This window comes from Bidens hawaiensis, unplaced genomic scaffold, assembly GCF_021521415.1.
Source record: "Bidens hawaiensis isolate Kalapana, Puna unplaced genomic scaffold, B.hawaiensis_p1.1 tig00034708_1, whole genome shotgun sequence".
NCBI lineage: Eukaryota > Viridiplantae > Streptophyta > Magnoliopsida > Asterales > Asteraceae > Bidens > Bidens hawaiensis.
In genome coordinates this window covers 38,599-61,912 of record NW_027496030.1, presented here as the reverse complement: position 1 = coordinate 61,912, position 23,314 = coordinate 38,599, and the positions used below count along the sequence as shown (strand labels likewise).

Below are 23,314 nucleotides of genomic sequence, written 5' to 3'. Positions count from 1 at the left end.
AATGTTTTAGTAATTCTGCTTGTTTATGTAGATGATATAGTCTTGACCAGTAACAGTCAAGTTGAAATTGAAAATGTTAAAAATTTATTAAGATCAAAATTCTTAATTAAAAATTTGGGTTTGTTAAAATACTTTCTGGGAATTGAAGTTTTAAAAACTAAGGATGGATATTGTCTGTCTCAAAGAAAGTATTGTTTAGAATTGTTGAAAGAATTTGGGTTAACTGGTTGTAAACCAGCTAATGTGCTAATTGAACAAAATTACGTGATATCTGCTTTAAATAAAAAGGAGTATAGTCCTTTGCATAATATATCTAAGTATCAGAAATTGGTTGGAAAATTGATTTATTTGTCTCACACGCGCCCAGACATTTCATATTCAGTACAATATCTTAGTCAATATATGCATAGCCCTACAAATGTTCATTTGGGGCTTGCATTAAGATAACTAATATATTTGAAGAATCTCCTGGGTCAGGTGTGCTGATAAAGAAATCTGACAATCTTAATTTAACTGTCTATTCTGACTCTGACCGGGCATAGTGTTTGACCAGTAGAAGGTTCGTAACTGGTTATTGAGTTCTATTGGGTGAATCTTTGGTTACTTGGAAAAGCAAAAAACAACATGTCGTTTCAATGTCTTCGGCTGAGACTGAATATTAGGCCATCTTTTAAATATTGAATTGAGGGGGAGTGTTAAAAATATAATATGTTAGTTCAATTCAATATTTTGTAGTTTCAGTTTTTTTAATAGTTTCGTTTTGTATTCTTTGGTAAAATAGTTCTAATGTGTGTTTTTATTATATTGAATATGAGTTAGGCTTGGAGCTATTAAAGGGAAAGATGGGCTTGTAGCTGATTAAGTGTGGGATTGTAGCTGGACTTGTAGCTGTTGTCTTCAAGTCTTGAGTCTGGCCCAAGTTGCTGATTATATAAGCAAGCCGAGAATGTGTAATTAATTAGTTCTAAGATACTATTCATTCATGTTATCATCTCATCTCCTCTCAGGTTTTAAATCTAACCGATTGTTAAGGTTTGATTAGTTTGTTATAGATTGTTGAGAGTTTGTTCTTAGATCATTGCGATATTGATTTATGATTAATGTAGTCGGTTTATCGGAGTTTTAATATTCTTCGTCTTTACGTTTGGTGTTGAAGATGATTTGTAACTGAACTTTGATTTTTGAGAAATAAAGAGGAAGTATGATTTCTGACAAGATTGAATGGAATGAAGGAGAATTGAATTATGCCAAATATCATGATTTCATCCTCTATTAGCCGCTATCTATACAGAAGCCTAAAGGGAGATTGTTGGGCTTTATTTTTTTATTATATTATGTTAGGCTTATGTATTAGATATCTCGTTATTGTAATATTATTCTAGCTCTCATTTAACTCACTGTAATGGGCCTAAGGCCATTTGTTTTGGGCCTAAGGCCATTTGTTTTGTAAAGCCCAATGAAAAAGCCCACTTGGGCCCATATTAATTGAAAACCAAGGGAGCATGGGTACCCAATATAATGGTCACTATTCACCCATACTCCACTAGCCATCTTTTGCAACCTTCATCCTTTCTTCCTTTTGTTCTTAAGTTTTTCTTACAAACGATCGGAGATCCGAGTGTTGTTAGTGATATCCGCTCACTATCAACATTGATTAATCTAAAACAAGTTGTGAGATTCATTCCGAAACCTACAAAACAAATGTTCATTTTGACCGATGAATTTGACTAAATAGCATTGATTTTTTTTAAATATCATTTTAATTTTTTGATTTTAATAAAGAAATTGTTTTTACCGGCCACAAACTTCCACATGGCACACCTATGCATCGCGGAATAGTAGATTCAATCTACTATAACAGAATCTCTTAAAGGACGCAGTTTGACTTGAGATTCAAACTTGGTAGTTGTTGGTGCCTCTGGCGCAGTAGCATGGATAATCTCCTGCGACATTTATGGATCTGCTACACCAATTTTAGAAAATGGTGAAAAGTGTAGTGCAAGAGATCATATTTGTTGCGTCTAGATTGAAATTTGCTATGTCAAGATGTCCTCTCAAGCCCTTGCTGATTAGAAATTTTTAAAAATTTAAGACTATTTTATCAAACTGAATGATCAAAATGATTATTGTGGTGACTTTTCCTTTTTCATACCATCAAAATTGTTGAAAATTGATGTGTTGTAAAACGCACGTATTTTCCGCACCTTTTATCTATGTAATATATTATATTTTATGTGTTTTAACTCGTTTTATTTAGGTTTTACATAAGTTTGATCATATTGTAGGTTATGGGTTACAAGGAAGAAGAAACCGAGCTTTTCGAGCATTCTACGAGCCTTTTACGCATACAAGTTCAAGACAAAGCTCAAAGCCCGACCCATATGCATCATGGAGGCCCATTACTTACAATATTATAACATAAAAAAAGTTAAAAAACCCTAGCAGCCAAGCCTACTGGCCGATCTCAATACACAGCAAGGGAACCAAGGAAGAAATCTTTTTTTGTGCTTAAGATTTGGACTTGTGGCGGCTAGGGAATGAAGAAGACACAAGAACCAAGCCTCGGGATCATTCACCACTGTTTTTTACAGCCGAGAGCAGCCCCGGAACATCTCATATCCTTACATCTTTTCTATTGTTGATACACTTTTAGTTTCTTGCTTAATTGTTGAATTGTTTTGCAATTACTTGAGAGATTGAATTGTTTATGATTAGAATTGATTGTTGGACGATTTTTAAGATGATGAGTTTTATGGAGTTTTTATTGAGTATATGCTGCTGTCCAAATAATATGATCGGCTAATCTTGTTAGTTCTACCTAGGGATGATGATTATTGTTAGTGTTTGATAGGTTTTATGGACTGTTTAATTAATAGACCTTAATTGTTATTGTAAAGTTTGATTTAGACATGAAATAGGTTGTGTTTAGTGGCTGGAAATTTTGGTGATTCATTGCATAAACCCCGTGTGTCGGTTGAGTAGTTTTGTATTGATTGATCGGTGCATTGTTTGATTCTAGACTTTGTGTTTAGGGTTTGTTTGCGGTAGGTACCACCGTAGGGTTTTGTTGCATGATTTATTAGATTAAGTACAGCGGTTAGACACCTTCTTTGAGACCGAGAGGTGATAAGAAGTTAGGGTTGTCTCATTGCCTTTGCATGCTAGAATAAGGATTGCGCGAGAGCGAGTTCGTTTCTTGTCAGGTTTAGGTGTTTTGAGCGACTAGTTGATCTATTTTGGTTTAAGTTGAATTGTTCCTCTATCCTTTGTTGTGTAGTATTCATTGTCATTAGGGTCGAGTGTTGGTGAGACCGAGAGGTGATCTAGCATTAGAACATGTTAGCAATTGTTTCCCGGTTTGGTCGTTTTAGGCGATTTTGAGTAGTGTAGGCTTCTTGAGTGAGACCGAGAAGTGATCCAGTGAGCCCGAGCGATCCTTAGTCGTGTCATCTTTAGGGACCGGTGTCCTAAAGTCATTCAATCCATTAGCTTGTTAGGCCTACAATTTGATTCAGACCTAGGTAGACGTTTTTTTCCATCCAAAGTTAACACAGTTAGTTTGTCGTTAAGTTTTCTATTTTTGGTAAGTTTTGTTAGTTAGTTCAGTTAGTTCAGTTAAGTTAAAAGAAATCAAAAATCAATATAATATTATTCTAAGGTAGGTCTTGTCTAGGGTCAGTAATCATTAGCTTCTTACGTGTCCACGTGTTCGACACTCGGACTTCCTAGGTCTATACTACTTGCGATCGGTACACTTGTCGGTTGTGTGTGGTTTTAGGATTTTCATTTTAATACTAAAGCTTAGTTGTGAGGGTCATTATTATAGGGTTATTAGACACACATCATGTTTTTGGCGCCGTTGCCGTGGACACGGTTTTAGCCGTTTTAAGAGCAATCCAAGTTTGGACTTACCTTTTGTGCTACTTGTAATTATTTTTGTTTTATTTTACTTATTTGTTAGAATAGTTTAGATAATCTTATTTCTAATTACAGTTTTTATACGACAGACTCGATCTCGTGGACCACCCGACACTGAAGCATTTCCCGAGCCAGAGAGAGAGTTTCGTGAGAGACATCGTCCCGTTTCACCCTCGTCCACTTCTTCATCCGTTGACCCCGACGATAGGGATAGGATCATGGGCGACATTCCAACGAGGAGGACAGTTGCGGACCGGGCCCGACCGGCCAATGCTAGCGCGAGATCCAGCATCGCACCACCCGCCATTGGAGTTGCTACGAACTGGCAGATCCCGTCAAACATTCTAAATACCATTGCTCATTCTGCTAAGTTTCACGGGTTGCTTCATAAGAACCCGCACTCTCATCTCACCCGCATCGTGCGTATCTACGACATTTTCCATCTTGTGGGCGTTTCCGAAGACGCCGTTAAGCTCCGCGTCTTTCCGTTTTCACTCGCTGATCAAGCGAGTCTGTGGCTCGAGTCCCTCCCGCAGGGCTCTATAGCTACTTGGGCTGCCATGCAGACCCAATTTCTTGAAAAATACGATCCTCCGGCTAAGGCCACTCGTTTGCGTAACCAGATACATTCTTTTCAGATGGAGGACACCGAGAGTTTTTACGAGACCTAGGAGCGATTCAAGAATCTATTAGCGTTGTGCCCAAACCACGGCTTGCAAGATTGGGCGGTCGTCGAGAAATTTTATAATGGAGTGACGTACGCGACGCAGAGTATGCTCGACACGGCGGCGAGAGGAAATCTGTTGACGACTAAGGACCAGTGTATCGCTTTATTCAATGGGCTAGCTATGAGTGGATACCAGAGACCACCCGCCAGAGGAGGTAAGACCGTCGATTCCATCTCATGAGGCATGCATTAGGTGGACACGACCACCGCACTGACGGCACAGGTCGAGGCATTGGCGAAGATGGTGAAGGATTTGCAGACGAAGAGCAAGTTGTGTGAGATCTGCAGAGGGGGGCATGATACCGTTCAGTGCCCAGTCAGTTCACAGGAGGAGGCCGTAGACTTCATAGGAAATCCAAACTGAAATCCAAATTCTTTCAATTCTTATAATTCGGGATGGAGAGGCAATCAGAACTCCAACTGGAGGAGCGGTAACCAGCCCGGGTTTCAGCAACGCCAGAGGTTATTTCAGGATGCCGGTGAGGGAGCGAGCAGTGGTGGGAGAAGAAGCCCACCTTGGAGGAGATGAGGGAGCGAGCAGTGGTGGGAGAAGATTCCTTGCATCTTGAGTGATGATACGGTTATTCATGCACTGGCCAATCTCGGTGCCAGTATTAATCTCATGCCGTACTCCGTGTATCACAAGCTGGGTCCAAGCGAACCGAGGCCTACCAGGATTAGTATCCAGCTTGCTGATCGTTCTGTGAAATACCCTCGAGGGGTGGTCGAGAACATGCTGGTTCGTGTCGACAAATTCATCTTCCCGGTGGACTTTATCATTCTGGAAATGAACGACGATGATAGTGTACCACTGATTTTAGGCCGACCATTCCTTGCCACTGCACAGGCGTTGATCGACGTCTACGAGGGTAAGTTGATTTTGAGAGTTGGGGATGAGAACGTCACCTTTGACGTTCGACAGTCACTGAAACACCCCAAGTCTGCTGATGACTCCCTATACTTTATCGATACCATCATGGAGCATGTTGGGGATTTTTTCAGCGAGATCTGTGGAGGATTTGCCTTCGACACTCAGATTCTCGATAGGGACATTCCGGAGATTGAGATAGTTGCCATGACCGATCAGTCAGCGGAAGATGACGCCGAGTCACATCACCCTGAGTCTGAAGTGTCTGCTGGGATCGTACGTGACGATCCGATGGACCGACCTTCTATCGAGAGCCCCCCTCCTTCCTTAGAGCTTAAGGATTTACTTGCCCATCTGGAGTACGCGTTTTTGGACTAGGAGAGGAAGTTGTCGGTTATTGTCGCATCTGCTTTGACGGAGGTCGAGAGAGAGACTGTTGAGGGTGCTTCGAGAGCACAAGGAGGCCATTGCATGGAAGATTATCGACATCAAGGGTATCAACCCTTCATTTTTCACGCATAAAATCCTCATGGAGGATAATTATAGGACTGTCGTTCAGCCGCAGCGGCGGCTTAATCCGAAGATGCAGGAGGTCGTGAAGAAGGAGATCATCAAACTCCTTGATGCGGGGATCATTTTCCCCATTTCTGACAGTTCGTGGGTTAGTCTAGTCCAAGTGGTTCCCAAAAAGGGTGGCATGACTGTCGTCACCAATGAGAGGAACGAATGATGCCACGAGGAAAGACCACTTTCCTCTACCTTTCATTTATCAGATGTTGGAGCGTTTGGAAGGTCAGCAGTACTACTGCTTCTTAGATGGTTTCTCTGGGTACTTTCAGATTCCTATTGCTCCCGATGACCAGGAGAAAACCACGTTTACCTGCCCATACCGTACGTTTGCCTATCGACGTATGCCGTTCGGACTGTGTAATGCTCCAGCCACATTTCAAAGGTGCATGGTGGCTATATTTCATGACATGATCGAGGACTCCATGGAGGTGTTCATGGATGATTTATCTGTGTTTGGGAGCTCTTTCGATAAGTGTCTCTCCAACCTTGAGAGGATGTTGGCCCGATGCGTTGACACCAACCTAGTTCTTAACTGGGAGAAGTGTCACTTCATGGTACGCGATGGCATCGTTTTGGGGCATCGTATTTCGAGTGCGGAGATAAAGGTCGACCGAGCGAAGGTCGATACCATCTCTACTCTTCCCCCGCCCACTTCCGTGAGATCCATCCGGAGTTTTCTAGGTCATGCTGGGTTCTATCGCCGATTCATTAAAGATTTTTCTAAGATTGCGAGACCCATGACCAAACTCTTGGAGAAGGATGCCCCATTTGTGTTTTCTGAGCAGTGTATCGAGGCGTTTGATCTTTTAAAAGACAAACTCGTTAACACCCCGATCATGATTGCTCCCGACTGGTCGCTTCCTATTGAGTTGATGTGTGATGCGAACGACTTCGCAGTCGGAGCGGTTCTTGGACAGCGGAAGGATAAACACTTCCATCCGATTTACTATGCGAGCCGAACCTTGAATGGTGCACAGGAGAGTTACGCCACCACCGAGAAAGAGCTTTTAGCTGTGGTGTTTGTATTTGATAAATTCAGGTCCTATCTTGTTCTGTCCAAGACGATTGTGTACACGGATCATTCTGCCATTCGTTATCTCTTTAGCAAACATGATACTAAGCCACGTCTTATCCGTTGGATCCTTTTGCTTCAAGAGTTTGATATCGAAATCCGTGATAAAAGGGGGCCGAGAATGTGGCGGCCGATCATCTTTCGCGTCTTGAGGGAGCTAAGTTAGGAGAGCCTGGGGTCATGATTAATGACCACTTTCCGACAGAGAGTCTTATGTTTGTTTCGGCTCAGGATGAGGGTTTTCCATGGTTCGCTGACTTCGCGAACTATCTTGTGGACGGGTACTACCCGAAGATGTCTTACCAACAAAAGAAGAAATTCTTTGCTGATGTTAAGTTTTACCTGTGGGATGACCCGTATCTTTTTTGTATAGGCGCTGACCAGTTGATCAGGAGGTGTGTTAACGTAAAGGAGGGATGGCAGATTCTGAGCCATTGCCATGTTGGACCGACAGGAGGTCACCACGGTGCGAGTTTGACGGCGAAGAAGGTGTTTGATTGTGGTTTTTATTGGCCTTCGATTTTTAAGGATGCGCACGCGTTTGTGAGGAGTTGTGATCGTTGCCAGCGGGTCGGCAACATTTCTTCGCGAAATGAAATGCCCCAGAATGCTATTCAGGTTTGTGAGGTTTTCGATGTGCGGGGCATTGATTTCATGGGACCATTTCCATCTTCGCCTGGGAACAAGTATATACTCGTGGCGGTTGATTATGTCTCGAAGTAGGTTGAGGCCAAGGCCATACCCACTAATGATGCCCGAGTTGTACTCCGTTTTCTCAAGAGCCTTTATGCTCGTTTTGGTGTCCCAAAGGCGTTGATCAGTGATAGAGGGACTCACTTCTACAATGCGCAGATGGAGAAGACGTTGCGTCGCTATGGGGTCACCCATCGGCTTGCAACCGCCTACCACCCACAGACTAGTGGGTAGGTAGAAGTGAGTAATCGGGGGATCAAACGTATTCTTGAGAAAACGGTGGATTCGAATCGTCGAGATTGGTCTGACAAGTTAGATGATGCGCTGTGGGCCTTCCGTACAGCCTACAAAACTCCGACCGATTCCACACCGTTTCGGATGATTTATGGGAAGGCCTGCCACCTGCATGTCGAGTTGGAGCACCGTGCCTCTTGGGCCCTACAGAGGGTCAATCTTGATATGTCTGCCGCATAGGCCACTCGGTTCCACCAGTTGCACGAGTTAGAGGAGCTGAGAGATCACGCCTACGCCCAGTCGTTCAGGTATAAGGAGCGGACGAAGGAACTGCACGATAGGAAGTTAAAGGGTAACAAGCAGTTCAAGTGTGGGGATTTGGTTTTATTGTATAACTCTTGGTTGAGGTTATTCCCGGGAAAGTTGAGATCCCGATGGTCGGAACCGTTCACGGTCACTAAGGTCTTCCCGTACGGCACTGTCGAGATAGAGGATAAAGGCTGGAAGTTTAAGGTGAACGGTCATAGACTGAAGCACTACATTGGTGAGCCGGTGACTGACCAGACGGTCGAGGTATTCTACCTTGACGCGCTCTCCGAGACTTAGACGCGATGGATGCACACTCGGGAGACTGCCCAAGTTGTAGAGTTTGTATTTATGTATTTGTGTGATGCTATCTGTTTTCTTTGTTTTTTTTTCTATTTCAGGTTGTTCCAAGATGAAACCGCTCGTACTCAATCACCATTCGAGTCGGTCGATTTAAGGAGTATCCTATAAAAAAATTGCAAAAGGCCAAAAGGCAGAAAAAGAAAAAAAAATAAAAGAAAGAATGCATTTGTAATTGCGTGCACTTGAAAGAGAGCTAGAGTTTATAGTTTGTAAATGAGTCGAAATGTTTAATCATGTGGCAAAAGGTTTAAGTCAAGTTGGGGTGGCTCGGCCCGGTAAACCATAATGGAATTGGTGAAGTGGCAGCAGGGCTTTTAGGTGTGGGTTCCACTTAGTCATACAAATTAATAGAATTGTCACTCCTTATTTGCCTCGGTAAGTATTAGGGGCATGGGTTTAAAGTGGACAGCAATACCGGCAATCGACCTGATCTGGCTTATTAGGTGAAAGTTGGAAGAAATATTTGGGTAACGGGTCACTTGCTCTAATACTAAAATAATAATAATAATAATAATAATAATAATAATAATAATAATAATAAATAAATAAATAAAACCAAGAGTTGTCGGTTGAACTCGGGTATGATCCTGTGTAGTATTCTTTTTCAGGGACGAAAAAGTCTTAAGTGTGGGGATATTTGATGTGTTGTAAAACACACGTATTTTCCGCACCTTTTATCTATGTAATATATTATATTTTATGTGTTTTAACTCGTTTTATTTAGGTTTTACATAAGTTTGTTCATATTGTAGGTTATGGGTTACAAGGAAGAAGAAACCGAGCTTTTCGAGCATTCTACGAGCCTTTTACGCATACAAGTTCAAGACAAAGCTTAAAGCCCGACCCATATGCATCATGGAGGCCCATTACTTACAATATTATAACATAAAAAAAAAATTAAAAAACCCTTGCAGCCAAGCCTACTGGCCGATCTCAATACACAGCAAGGGAACCAAGGAAGAAATCTTTTTTTGTGTTTAAGGTTTGGACTTGTGGCGGCTAGGGAAGGAAGAAGACACAAGAACCAAGCCTCGGGATCATTCACCACTATTTTTTACAGCTGAGAGCAGCCCCGGAACATCTCATATCCTTACATATTTTCTATTGTTGATACACTTTTAGTTTCTTGCTTAATTGATGAATTGTTTTGCAATTACTTGAGAGATTGATTTTTTTATGATTAGAATTGATTGTTGGACGATTTTTAAGATGATGAGTTTTATGGAGTTTTTATTGAGTATATGCTGCTGTCCAAATAATATGATCGGCTAATCTTGTTAGTTCTACCTAGGGATGATGATTATTGTTAGTGTTTGATAGGTTTTATGGACTGTTTGATTAATAGACCTTAATTGTTATTGTAAAGTTTGATTTAGACATGAAATAGGTTGTGTTTAGTGGCTGGAAATTTTGGTGATTCATTGCATAAACCCCGTGTGTCGGTTCAGTAGTTTTGTATTGATTGATCGGTGCATTGTTTGATTCTAGACTTTGTGTTTAAGGTTTGTTTGCGGTAGGTACCACCGTAGGGTTTTGTTGCATGATTTATTGGATTAAGTACAGCGGTTAGACACCTTCTTTGAGACCGAGAGGTGATAAGAAGTTAGGGTTGTCTCATTGTCTTTGCATGCTAGAATAAGGATTGCGCGAGAGCGAGTTCGTTTCTTGTCAGGTTTAGGTGTTTTGAGCGACTAGTTGAGCTATTTTGGTTTAAGTTGAATTGTTCCTCTATCCTTGGTTGTGTAGTATTCATTGCCATTAGGGTCGAGTGTTTGTGAGACCGAGAGGTGATCTAGCATTAGAACACATTAGCAATTGTTTACCGGTTTGGTCGTTTTAGGCGATTTTGAGTAGTTTAGGCTTGTTGAGTGAGACCGAGAGGTGATCCAGTGAGCCTGAGCGATCCTTAGTCGTGTCATCTTTAGGGACCGGTGTCCTGAAGTCATTCAATCCATTAGCTTGTTAGGCCTACAATTTGATTCAGACCTAGGTAGACGTTTTTCTCCATCCTAAGTTAACCCAATAGTTTGTCAAGTTTTTTATTTTTGGTAAGTTTTTTTAGTTAGTCCAGTTAGTTCAGTTAATTTAAAAGAAATCAAAAATCAATATAATATTATTTTAAGGTAGGTCTTGTTTAGGGTCAGTAATCGTTAGCGTCTTACGTGTCCACGTGTTCGATACTCGGACTTCTTAGGTCTATACTACTTGCGATCGGTACACTTGCCAGTTATCTGTGGTTTTAGGATTTTCGTTTTAATATTAAAGCTTATTTGTGAGGGTCATTATTATAAGGTTATTAGACACACATAAAAAAAGAGTATAGAATTTAGGCATCCAAAAGAGAATTAACACATGCAAAATGAAAATTATGGTGCGCAAATCAAATTTATAATAACCATTATATAAGCAAAGTCCCGGCCATTGCAAAACTGAAGTGAATGGATAATTTCACAGCTAATCAAACCATTCGAATTGATATTGAATCTATATATTGTATTGATTGAGAAATTGATTACAAGAAGGAAATACAATTCAGAAGTAGATGAGAAATTACAGAGTTATAGAGTAGGGGATGGGAGAAGAAGACCACACACTAAGTCCATATTCATCATAACATTTTCCCTCCACTCTCCGGCTTATATCTAGGTTACGTCTACTTTTTGGGCCATTTAAACGGGCTACTTGATTGTGATTTGTGTAAGCTAGGCTTATCTTGGATCAAAGCAAAAACCTTCCTGTAGGCCCGAAGCTGAAATCAAAGTCATGAAGAAAGTAAATGGCTTTGGCAAAGGTAACTAAACGATTATTGTTGCCGTTATCAACTAAAGGCCCGGATATGAAACATGGTCAGGTCCGGCACTTGGGGGGGGGGGGGGGCTGGGTGGTCGATGGCCTCCGGCCCGACATCCCACTAGTCCTGAAATTAAAAAAAAAATAAAATGTATTTTTATGAAAAACAAGATCATGTATATTTAATGTTTAAACTGTTGGGTTTCAGTAGTGATCAGTTAAAATTTAGTTTATTAAAACCAATTCAAAAAACGTTGTTAATAATAATTAATCTTACTAATTATAGTTATACGCAGCGGAATATATAATTAATCAGCACCGAAACTAAACCCGACAAGATCCGGTTACAGACAATACGAGTACGAGTCAAAAACATTAAATATATAATTATAAACTAACAATATATTTAAGTTTACCTCGGTTAATAAATAACCGGCTGAGACAACGAGAGTTAACGAGCGACGCTAGGTGACGAAACGAACAACGGGGCGGCACAGATGCACTACAGTGGCGGCGGCTAACGAGGTTCGGGACAGCAGCTGGTGGTGCGGTGAATCCTGCGGTGATGGCCGGTGGCATGCTTGATAGCGGCGGTACGGGAGACGGGCTTGTGGCAGAACAAGTTGTTCTTGATTGTTACCGTGACAAAACAAAAGGAATGGTTTTTGTCAATTCCCATGGCTGCTCCTTTTTTCTCGTTTGGTAGGTATTTTAGGTTTATAATATATATTATTTATATTGATAATCTTGATTATCAATAATAAACCCTAACCTAGCTCCAAAGCCCAACTCGTTTAAAAGCCGACTCCATCTTATTTATCTAATAAATAAGCTTTAAAATTACTACTTATATATAGTATAAATAATAATCCCGTTATATGTCGTCAATACCGGTTAACTAATTTAAGCGGATATTATGCTCATTACCCAAGGTGTAACTCTTACGGGTCATAACCCGGTTGGCCGTATTGACTTACCCGAACCGGTCCATAATTCCAACAGTGTCCCACTTGGACGGTTTATGGTTAAGTTACTCAATACTGACAGCCAGCGGTGCTCTAGCTACACATAGCTGCCCCCAACAGGTTATAATATTTTAAATTCATTAACCAAAATAATCTTGGAATACACTATTGCAAGATAACAAATTTATGGTAATCGTTGTCATCTATCCTTTCTGTATAAGACATTAATTGAAAAATGAGACATGGATCAGGTTCAATCTCATATGGCGTTCAATCATTATAGTTCTCGATCAAGAATCAAAGTGGTCCAATCAAACACGGTTAGTTTGGGTGAGGCCTCACACTTTACCAGTTTGAATCAACGAGGGCGCCAAGATGTCTAACTGTTACATATCATGTAAGAGTACAGAATCCTATCTTGATTACATACAACTCCCACTGAACTTCAGATCATTCCCAACCAATGCCTATAGCTGGCAGTTACGCGACAGCGGTTGACACTGACCAAAGAATAGCCTTTAGTAAACGAAAGTTCTAATATGTACCTCAGGTCTAAGGATACTAAATGAGTACACCAATATCAAAACATCATATGACTAAGATCCATGAAGATGATTTGATGCGAGTTACATCCAACGTCATTCATAATGAGGTCTGTGAGTTTGGAAGTCAACTCCTTGAGTCCAAAGTCAGAATAATCTTAATTCAGAGTCGTTCCCACGAGTCTGACCGACTACGGATAATTTAGAATACAATATTCATGGATTAAACGTATTAAAACCAAACACAGTTATATCATTCAACATTTGCATTTAACCATTAAATCAAAAGAGAACTTAAAGTATAACTATTTTAAGTATTCAAACATCCAAATACTAAATCAAAACAAACTACTAGCTAATCTAAGACCGATAGCATCTCTGTGATGATCATGGTTGTCCTGAGTCATCTGTTTAGTGAACGGGTCAGCTAGGTTTTGATCTGTGTCTACTTTGCTTATTATGATGTCTCCTCGTTCCAGTATATATATCCTATATATAGTGGAACTTACTTAGAATGTGCTTGGCCTTGTGATGAGATCTAAGCTCTTTGGCTTGAGCAATGGCTCCTGTGTTATCACAGATTACGTCGATCGGTTTCAGAAAACTTGTAACCAGATCGAGGTGGACTATGAATTTCTTCATCCAAGCAGATTGTGAGCGAGAATCATCTCGGTCAGTCTGGAAGCTAGCATCAGTGTAACACCTTACAGTGAGCTCTTCTTCCACTCCTCCAAACACTAAGAACATATCTTTCGTCCTTTTCAGGTACCTCAGAATGTTCTTCACAGCAGTCCAGTGGGCAATGCCAGGGTTCTGCTAAAAACGACTAGTCATGCTCAGCGTATACGATACGTCAAGTCTAGCGCATAACATAGCATACATGATAGAACCAATCGCTGAAGCATATGGAATCGCTTGCATGTGCTTAGTTTCAATGTCCGTTGCCGTAGATTGCGATTTGTTCAACACGGTTCCTTTAGCCATGGGGGGAGCTCCTTTCTTGGAGTTATCCATAGAGAAGCGTGCTATTACTCTGTCTATGTATGTACTTTGACTCAGCCCTAGAAGCCGCTTAGACCTATCTCGGTAGATCTTAATTTCTAGAATATAAGCAGCTTCACCAAGATCTACAAGATCCCAACCAGTTCTTAACTTCCTTAAGCATAGGGATGTTGTTTCCAATGATTAGTATATCATCCACATATAGGATGAGGAACGATATAGTGCTCCCACTAGCCTTTCTGTAAACACAAGGCTAATCTTCATTTTTGATAAAACCAAACTCTTTGATTTTCTCATCAAAATGAAGATCTCAGCTGCGAGATGCCTGTTTAAGTCCATAAATGGACTTATTTAGTTTGCACACCCTGTTAGGATATTTAGGATCGACAAAACCTTCAGGCTGAACCATATAGACATCTTCAAAAAGATGTCCATTAAAAAAAGCAGTTTTGACATCCATTTGCCATATCTCGTAGTCATAGTACGCGGCTATGGCAAGTAATATCCTTATCGACTTAGTTATAGCAACGGGCGAGAAGGTTTCATCATAGTCAATACCCTGAGTTTGAGTAAAACCTTTCGCGACTAGCCGTGCTTTATAAGTCTGCACATTTTCATGCATGTCGGTTTTGTTTTTGAAAATCCACTTGCTCCTTACTGCCCGACACTCGGGAGGTAGCTCAACCAAGTTCCAGACTTGATTGTCACGCATAGATTGCAACTCGGCTCAGATTCCGAATCTAAGATAGCAGATTTGTAATTAGTAGGTTCGTCGCTTGACTCGGCTACTAAGAGGACCTCAGGACCATCTAGATGCCATAGGTATTTAGAGTTTGGTACGCGAGTCCTATTACTTCAGCGAACGCTTGTGTTCATGTCCGATGTATCAGCAACAACAACTTGTTGATCAGACGTTCCAACTTCCTGAGCAGTAGTTTGTAGTTCTTAAATTTCTTCAAGATTGACAATATTATCTCCAGTTCCTTGATCGAGAAATTCCTTCTCAAGAAAGTGGCCCTTCCTTTTTATAGAAATCACATTTGTATCAGGATGGAAGAATAATATCCGCTTTGGTTATAGTATCAGACGAAAACAACTTTTACACCGCGAGTATCGAGCTTATCGTCAGAATCACTACTGATATAAGCATCACATCCCCATACTCTAAGGAAAGACAAATTGGGTTTTCGCCCATGCCATATCTTATATGGGGTTTTGCTTACCTTTTTAGTTAGAGCCAGATTGACAATGCGGGCAGCGGTCAAAAGGGCAAAGCTCCAAAAGGAGTGAGGCACGTTAGTTCTACACATCATCGATCGGACCATGTTTAGCAAGGTTTGATTTCTCCTCTCGCTCACGCCATTGTGTTGGGGTGTGCCGGGTGGAGTGAGCTGTGAAACAATTCCACGCTCTTTTAGATGATGTATGAATTCTGAGCTGAGATACTCTCAAACTTGATTTGATCGAAGCATTTTAATAGTTTTCCTGAGTTGGTTTTCCACTTCGTTTTGAAACTCTTTGAACTTTTCAAAAGTTTCATGCTTGCGTTTCATAAGATACACATAAGCGTATCGATTGTAATCGTCAATAAAAGAAACGAAGTATCTTTCATGATTTCTAGACATGGTTTTGAAATGACCGCATACATCAGTATGTATGATTCCCAGCAGATCCTTTGCTCGTTCATTCTTATGAGTGAAGGAGCCTTTGGCGAGTTTGCCAGTTAAACAAGATTCGCAATCATCAAAAGAGTCGGGTCCTATGGATTCAAGAATCCCTTCGGATTGGAGTCTCTTGACTCGTGCCTTGCTTATGTGGCCAAGTCGGCAATGCCATAGAAATGTATCATTGATGCCAGATCTGATACGTTTAGAAATATTATATACATTATTGTTTATTTGAACATCAACCTCATAAATATCATTTCGAGGTTTAGCCTCAAAATAAAAGATATCATTCAAGTATGCAGAAATAGCAATACTATTAAAAACATACATAAATCCTTGTTCAAATAGTAAAGAAGCTGAAATAATGTTTCTAGTCAAACCAGGTGCAAACAAACAATTATCCAAAGTAACTATAAGGCCAGACGGACAAGCAAAACGATATGTGCCAGTTGCAAGAACTGGGACTCTCTTCCTATCACCAACGATGAGTTCCATGCTGCCTTGTTTCAGTTTCTTCCAGTTTTCAGGCTCCTGCAAGACATTAACGATGTGGTAACCACATCCGGTATCAAATACCCATGTGTTGCTAGAGACAGTGAAAAGTTCAATAACGTAAATAGAAATACCTTTAGAGGAGCTTTCACCATTGGTCCTCTGCCTTTTCAACTCAGCAAGGTAGTCGGGACAGTTACGTTTCCAATGTCCCATTTTGTTGCATTTGTAGCACTGGCGCTCCTCAGGAGGCGGCGGTGGTACCTTTGTAACACCTTTGTTAGTGTTGGTGGCAGAACTGGCAGCAACAGTAACCTTCTTCTTGCCTTTACCGTTATGACATCGGTTCTTGGGATTAGGCTTGACGAAACCAGCAGATCGAACCATAAGAACTTGATTGTTTTTAGCGGGAATATTCATCTCAGCCGTCTTGAGCATTCCATGAAGCTCCGGCACTGTCTTCACCCAGCATTCATATTGAAATTCATTACGAACTGGTCGTAAGAGTTGGGAAGAGAGTTCAGGATGAAACCCGTTGCCATTTCATCTGACAGGGGATAATCAAGTTTCCTTAGTTGTTCGATGTACCCTTTCATCTTGATGACATGCGCACTAACAGGTGATCCACGTTCCATTCTGCAGCTGATAAGCTGCTTCATGGTGTCATAGCATTCTTGACGGGCTTGTTTCTGGAACATGCCCTTGAGTTGCTCAAGCATCTCATAGGCACCAAAATATTCCAAGCCTTTTGCAAGCTCGTATGACATGGTGGCTAGCATGATACAGGCGACTTCAGCCGAGTCATCCATATGCTTGTCAAGAACCCTCTTGGCATCAGCAGTATTGTTTTCAGGCTTGGTTGGCACAGGTCCATCGAGAACATAGTGCTTCTTTGCTATCTTAAGAACAAGTCCCAAGTTGCGGTGCCACTCAAGAAAGTTGGTGCCATTTAACTTTTCTTTCTCAAGAATAGCCTTGAGAGTGAATGCGAAATTATTATCAATAGACATCTGTTTAAATAAGCAAAAGTAAATTTTATTAGTATTTTCGATGATTTAATCCTATTATTAATGACCCAATAACATTAGTAAATAGGAACTTGAGAATCTGGCTTCCAGTTACTAATGGCAGCTGTAGCACACAACATTAGTAAGTGGTTAGGCAGACAGACAACGATTGTCAATTGTGAATAAAGCCCAACTCTCGTTTATGAGGCCTATTAAGACAACATTTGCCTAAGTAGATACGTTTAGCCTCATCTATGCCCACCTTAGTCTCCAGACAGCTGTCGCACATAACAAGAGAGTAAAGTAATAGTCGCCCTAGTATAGTCACTTGTGAAAGAGCCGGATGTGTCAACGAAACCCTTTCACCTTAAAGGGATAGGCTAGAAATCAAGTGCGGTGTTGTAGCTCCAAACACTTGAAGTTTCGCAGTATGACTCAAGTGAGACTAATTGTAGGATGGTATAGACTATTGATTTAAATTGGGATTAATTTTAAATATTACCGAATAGAGTAAAAGTCCAGTTTTACTTTATTGATCGAGACAACTTGATGAACTCCGTCATCTCTCGGGACACTTAGTTTTATATAACCTATTAAAACTAAGTTTGTCGCAATAATACCAACCAATTTTAAGTTAATAGTTTTACCTATTAAGTTATTAGTTATCGAAAATTAAATTTAGTTTAATTTTGCAAAACTTGATTGGTTAATTTATTTAAATATATTTGGTATTAGGTTGGTGGTATCATAATCCTATTATAATCAAGCAAGCAACCAAAATAGCAAACAGAATATGTAAATCTTAAATGGCCAAGATTAGTGATTGATCTTGCTAGAGTCTATTAGCAAGATCAATCGGGTCAAGGGGTCACAACACAAAACAACCACAAGAATGGACTCTTGGTGCATCCCGTCATCTTTGGTAACTCCCACTGACTTCAAGAACTCCATGAGCTCGTCCTCGTCCTCGGTTTCCTTCGGGTCTTCTTCATTACAAAATTACACTAATACAAGTAATGAAAAACTAAACCCTATCTATTACAATTTTGAACCATCAAGGTGGGCAAAAACCATAAAATAAAACCGAAAACTAAATACAACTTTTGAATCATCCATATAGCCAAAATAAAAATCATTCAACCAAACAAACAATGTCGGGCCAGATTTACATATTCAACGAAAAATAAGTCGGGCAATATTTTGGTCAAATAAAATAAATAAAATTTTGACCAAACTAAAATTGCCCTAATATTTTATCTAGATCATAAACGTCAACTCCTTTGAAGTTTATTATGTAAAACCGGTGAAAATACCGGATTCGACTCGTATGTTGTAACCAAGGCTCTTATACCACTATTGGGTTTCAGTGGTGATCAGTTAAAATTTTGTTTATTAAAACCGATTCAATAAACGTTGTTAATAATAATCAATCTTATTAATTATAGTTATACACAGCGAAATATATAATTAATCAGTACCGAAACTAAACCCGACAAGATCTGGTTACAGACAATACAAGTACGAGTCAAAAACATTAAATATATAATTATAAACTAACAATATATTTAAGTTTACCTCGGTTAATAAATAACCGGTTGAGACACTGAGAGTTAACGAGCGACGCTAGATGACGAAACGAACAACGGGGCGGCACCGGTGCACTGTAGCAGCGGCGGCGGCTAATGAGGTTCGGGACAGCAACAGGTGGTGCGGTGACTCCTGCGGCGATGGCCGGTGGCGTGCTTGACAGCGGCGGTACCAGAGACGGGCTTGTGGCAGAACAAGTTGTTCTTGCTTGTTACCGTGACAAAACCAAAAGAATGGTTTTTGTCAATTCTCACGGCTGCTCCTTTTTTCTTGTTTGGTAGGTATTTTAGGTTTATAATATATATTATTTATATTGATAATCTTGATTATCAATAATAAACCCTAACCTAGCTCCAAAGCCCAACTCGTTTAAAACCCCGCTCCATCTTATTTATTTATTTATATATAGTATAATTAATAATCCCGTTATATGTCGTCAATACCGGTTAACTAATTTAAGCGGATTTTATGCTCGTTACCCAAGGTGTAACTCTTACGGGTCATAACCCGGTTGGCCGTATTGACTTACCCGAACCGGTCCATAATTCCAACATATACTAAATTACATAACAAGGCTTAGTGGCAAAGGGGTGTGACTTCTAACCAAAAAGTTGTGATTCTAGTCTCATTTGAGACATGTTTAAGCCTATTTTTATATAAAAAAGAAAAAACCCAAATCACAACCAAGTAAACTCATTTAAAATTTAAATTGTTAAACCCAACAAAATAATCATTTTACTTGAGGCCCAAAATATTTTCGCCTTCGCTCCAAAATATTTTTCGCCTTCTCGGGTCTGGATATGAAACATAGCCATGCAAATGTATGCGCTAGCATGCATGGGTTGAATCTGTACACTAAAGCTTAAACTTAACTTCTTGTTTTCATTTCATTAATAATAACACATAAATACATTTTTGAAAACAATAATAGTAAACACAAATTATCAAACACAATTGCAAAGCGAAGGTACACATACTAAAGTAGTTGGTATAAGGGATCTCAAACCAATATTTTGCCTTCTCAAAAAATTCCTGTATTTTGACCCGTAGGTATGGCTAAACGTAGTAAGTTTAAAGCTGAGCCAGCTGACGGATATCCATCGGATAAGTATCAGATGATGACTGAGCATTGTAAGATCTCCTGCCAACGATTACATTCGCAGCTTCAGTAGGGTGAAAAGCGTCCCAAAACAGATGTTCATCTCTGTTTGGGCAAGGTGTTTGAGCAGGAAGACACGTGATTTGCCCGTTATTCCTTCCCACTCCGCAACATCCGGCATTTGTCACTGTGAAACCTGCACATTTCATTGATCAGAACAATGTTAATTTCTTGAAAAATGTTCCTTCGAATCACAAACTATTTGATCTAAATATATACCGTAGGATTGAGCGTTATTGATCAAGTCTTGGAAAATGTCGTAATTATTGATGTAGATGAACTTTGCATCGGGCAGATCTCTGTTGAAGCTATCGACAAGAGATATTAGCTTGTCGTTGAACAATTTGTTTGCAGAGTTTATTTTCTCATCACATGTAGATCCGTCGGCGCTGTTTTGAGCCAACGCGTTGGGACTACACCCTATCTGTCCAATGCCATTCAACACAAGTTTCCTTGCACCATAGTTATACAATTCCTGAACGTACCAAAATTCATTTTTCTTGTTATTCTTGAAAACAAAATGTTAACAGAGTTTACCCATCTATTATAGTTATTATTATTTGATTTATCCTTTGTCTTTTAACAGTGTTTATTTGTTACTATTGTATCTTCCGTTTGAATATTAGGATAGTTATTGAAGTTTTATCATTATCTTATTATCTTGTAATCCAGTTACACGAGTTGCAATAATAATTCTACTACTTACTTGTATTAGCTCAGAATATTGTTGAATAAGAACCGAAGCATACTGCTCCGGTGTATACTGACTGCTAGTTCGGTAGTAATTAGGCATGAAATAGTTGTTGAGATAATCGTTGCTTCCCAATCCAACCGAGTATATACATTGTCTAAGATAATTCGCTGCTGAGTCTTGGTCTCCCAGTATATTCACCACTTGTGACGCTGTATTTTTATAGTTATTCACCTGCCCACCAAAGCTAATTCTAGCACCCTATAAATCGATGAATGAATTATTAGCGTTTAGTTGTGTTAAGAAAAGTGTATAAATGTTCCAGCAACATAATTGTAGAACTTTAGATCGACAAAATGTACCAATTGTTGTCCTGTTTCATCTCTGATTCCTGCTGCTGCTGAGGCGTAATTTACGCCAGTAAGTATCGCACTGCCCCTAGCATTTACGTACGGTGGAATATAAGCATCAAATCCCAGAAGCTCAGCTGCAGATGAAGAAATATGTAGCTTTGTAAGTGTATTTATACATGATCATATTAAATATGTACATGTACGATTATATAAGTAACAAAGTAAAGTGATGAAACTTACCAACAGTATCAACAACCGTTTTGCCATTGCTAAACCTTCCCGTCGGACCACCGGGGAAATCAATACCGTATGGCAAGTAATTAGCTTTTGCCAATGACACGATACCATTATTGTTCCCGTTGTCGACCAACGAATCGCCAAAAATAAAGTAACATGGAACTTGAGGATCAGCATTAACCTCAAAAGAAACCATTGTTAGTGTTATGACTATTGAAATTACATGCACAACAAACCATCTTTTTTGCTCAGGTGTCATTTCTACAAATGCTGCAAAAGTGAATGCAAGCTAGAGGGGTAATCAATAGAAAAAGTGTGGGATGATATTGATATCTAATGTCTTGGTTGGTGTATATATACACACAAAATCACATGGTTTGTGTGTGTTATTGTGTTTTTATGATGGAGAGATCAAGTGGCAGATGACTATTAGCCCATATGAAGTTTTACGGTTGGGGAGTTGGCAGGATGCATTAAATTCACGCGGAATTGTGTGGGTTTCACTTTCAACAGTAAGCACAAGTTTAGTTTTTCTGGGAAGTTACTAGTGCCTCGTGAGGTTTACCCAATATGATATTAGGCTGAGGGGTGTGGAGCGCGAGAGGGGGCGCGTGAGCCCATCCGCTCGCGCCCCGGGGCGCGAGCACCACACCACCGAGGCGCGAGAGGGGCGCGAGAGGGGCGCGAGCACGGCTTTCAAGGCAGGCGTAAGAGGCCTCGCGGCTGGGAATAGCGTGAAGAGAGCTTGGGAATGTTAAATATAGCCGTTGGGCTCATAATTGTTCTTCTTTTCTTCTCCTCCTGCTACACACAGCTTTCAAAACCAGCTTTTCTTTTGCTTTACAGGATACATGTTTTTATATATTAGTTGTTACATTAATATTCCTACATCAATACGTACATATTGTACCTGCATATATATAATATATACATACACAAAAAGACAAAGCCTAAGAGATTAAGCACAAGCCAAGACAAGTTTACACACAGTCCAGTGTGTAATTGTGTGTATTCTTTAATAATACGTTTAAGCACAGTCCAGTTTTTTTAATAATACGTTTTTTGAATACATTTATAAAAAATAAAAAAAAAAAATCCGCTCGCGCCCCCTGCTCGCGCCCCTCCACACCAGGGCCAGGGGCGCGAGCGGGGGCTCCAACACCCATCTTATCAAGTTTCTCTCTCTGCCACACGTCACAATATTATTGGCTGAAGCCCCCACTCGCGCCCCCTCTCGCGCCCCCCACACCCCTCAGCCTTATCTCTAGAGAAGATCTGAAAAGTAGATTAATCTTTCTGGTACAATTTCTTTCTGGTTGGAGTAGTGATTGGTTCATTAAATTCGATAGCAATAAAGTTATCTTTTATTGAATTGATCAAAATAGGAAATTTCCAAAAATGTCATTTTCACCTTCCAGTAAGAATGTTCATGAAATTAAAAAATCATTGATCCCCTTGTTTCAAAAATTCTAGCACCTATATTGTAAACTAATAAAATCAAGCCATCTATCAGTTATTCTTTCGGTCTAACCATTTTAAAAAAACGACGTTTTTAAAAAAGCGTCAGAACCTAGCACAGTTATGATGGCACATATAAGAGAGGCGACAAAGAGCAACAATGGTGGTGGTTAGTGGTACTCGTGGCGGCTATGTACCTCGGCCGACACGAGTACGAGAGAATTAGGTGAGATGGGGTCATTTCTGGCAAACCCTAAACAAACCAATAAAACCATATATTTATTCTTCACTACCCATATCCACTTTATTAAAAAAAATATTCTTATATTTAAATATTTTGACACCCTTCACAAGAGCACGATTTTCTAGTAAGGCCCCTCATTTCCTCGGAGTTTGCAAAGAAGGTGAAGAAATAGTGAGGTCTGACTGGATTTAAACCAAATTGTACGTAAAAGACAATTGTTTATTGCTTGAGAACCGCCCGTTAATTGTTCTAGATGGTGAAGACGAAGCTATTTTTTTTTACAGATGGTGAGGACTAACCATTTATTGTTCAAGATTGTGAGGACCACCTATTCACTAGTGAAAATTTTTGGGGATTTTTGAATTCTAT

General features: G+C 40.0%; 1 pseudogene across 1 annotated transcript; it reads right to left on the bottom strand.

The window, feature by feature from the left end:
* Positions 1-19,790: 19,790 nt before the first annotated feature.
* Positions 19,791-21,617, bottom strand: LOC143586580 (GDSL esterase/lipase At5g45670-like; annotated as a pseudogene). The gene is made up of 4 exons (XR_013144730.1): positions 21,016-21,617; positions 20,669-20,914; positions 20,182-20,437; positions 19,791-20,098 (listed from the first exon to the last, which is right to left on the bottom strand). The product of XR_013144730.1 is annotated as a GDSL esterase/lipase At5g45670-like (transcript).
* Positions 21,618-23,314: the final 1,697 nt, after the last annotated feature.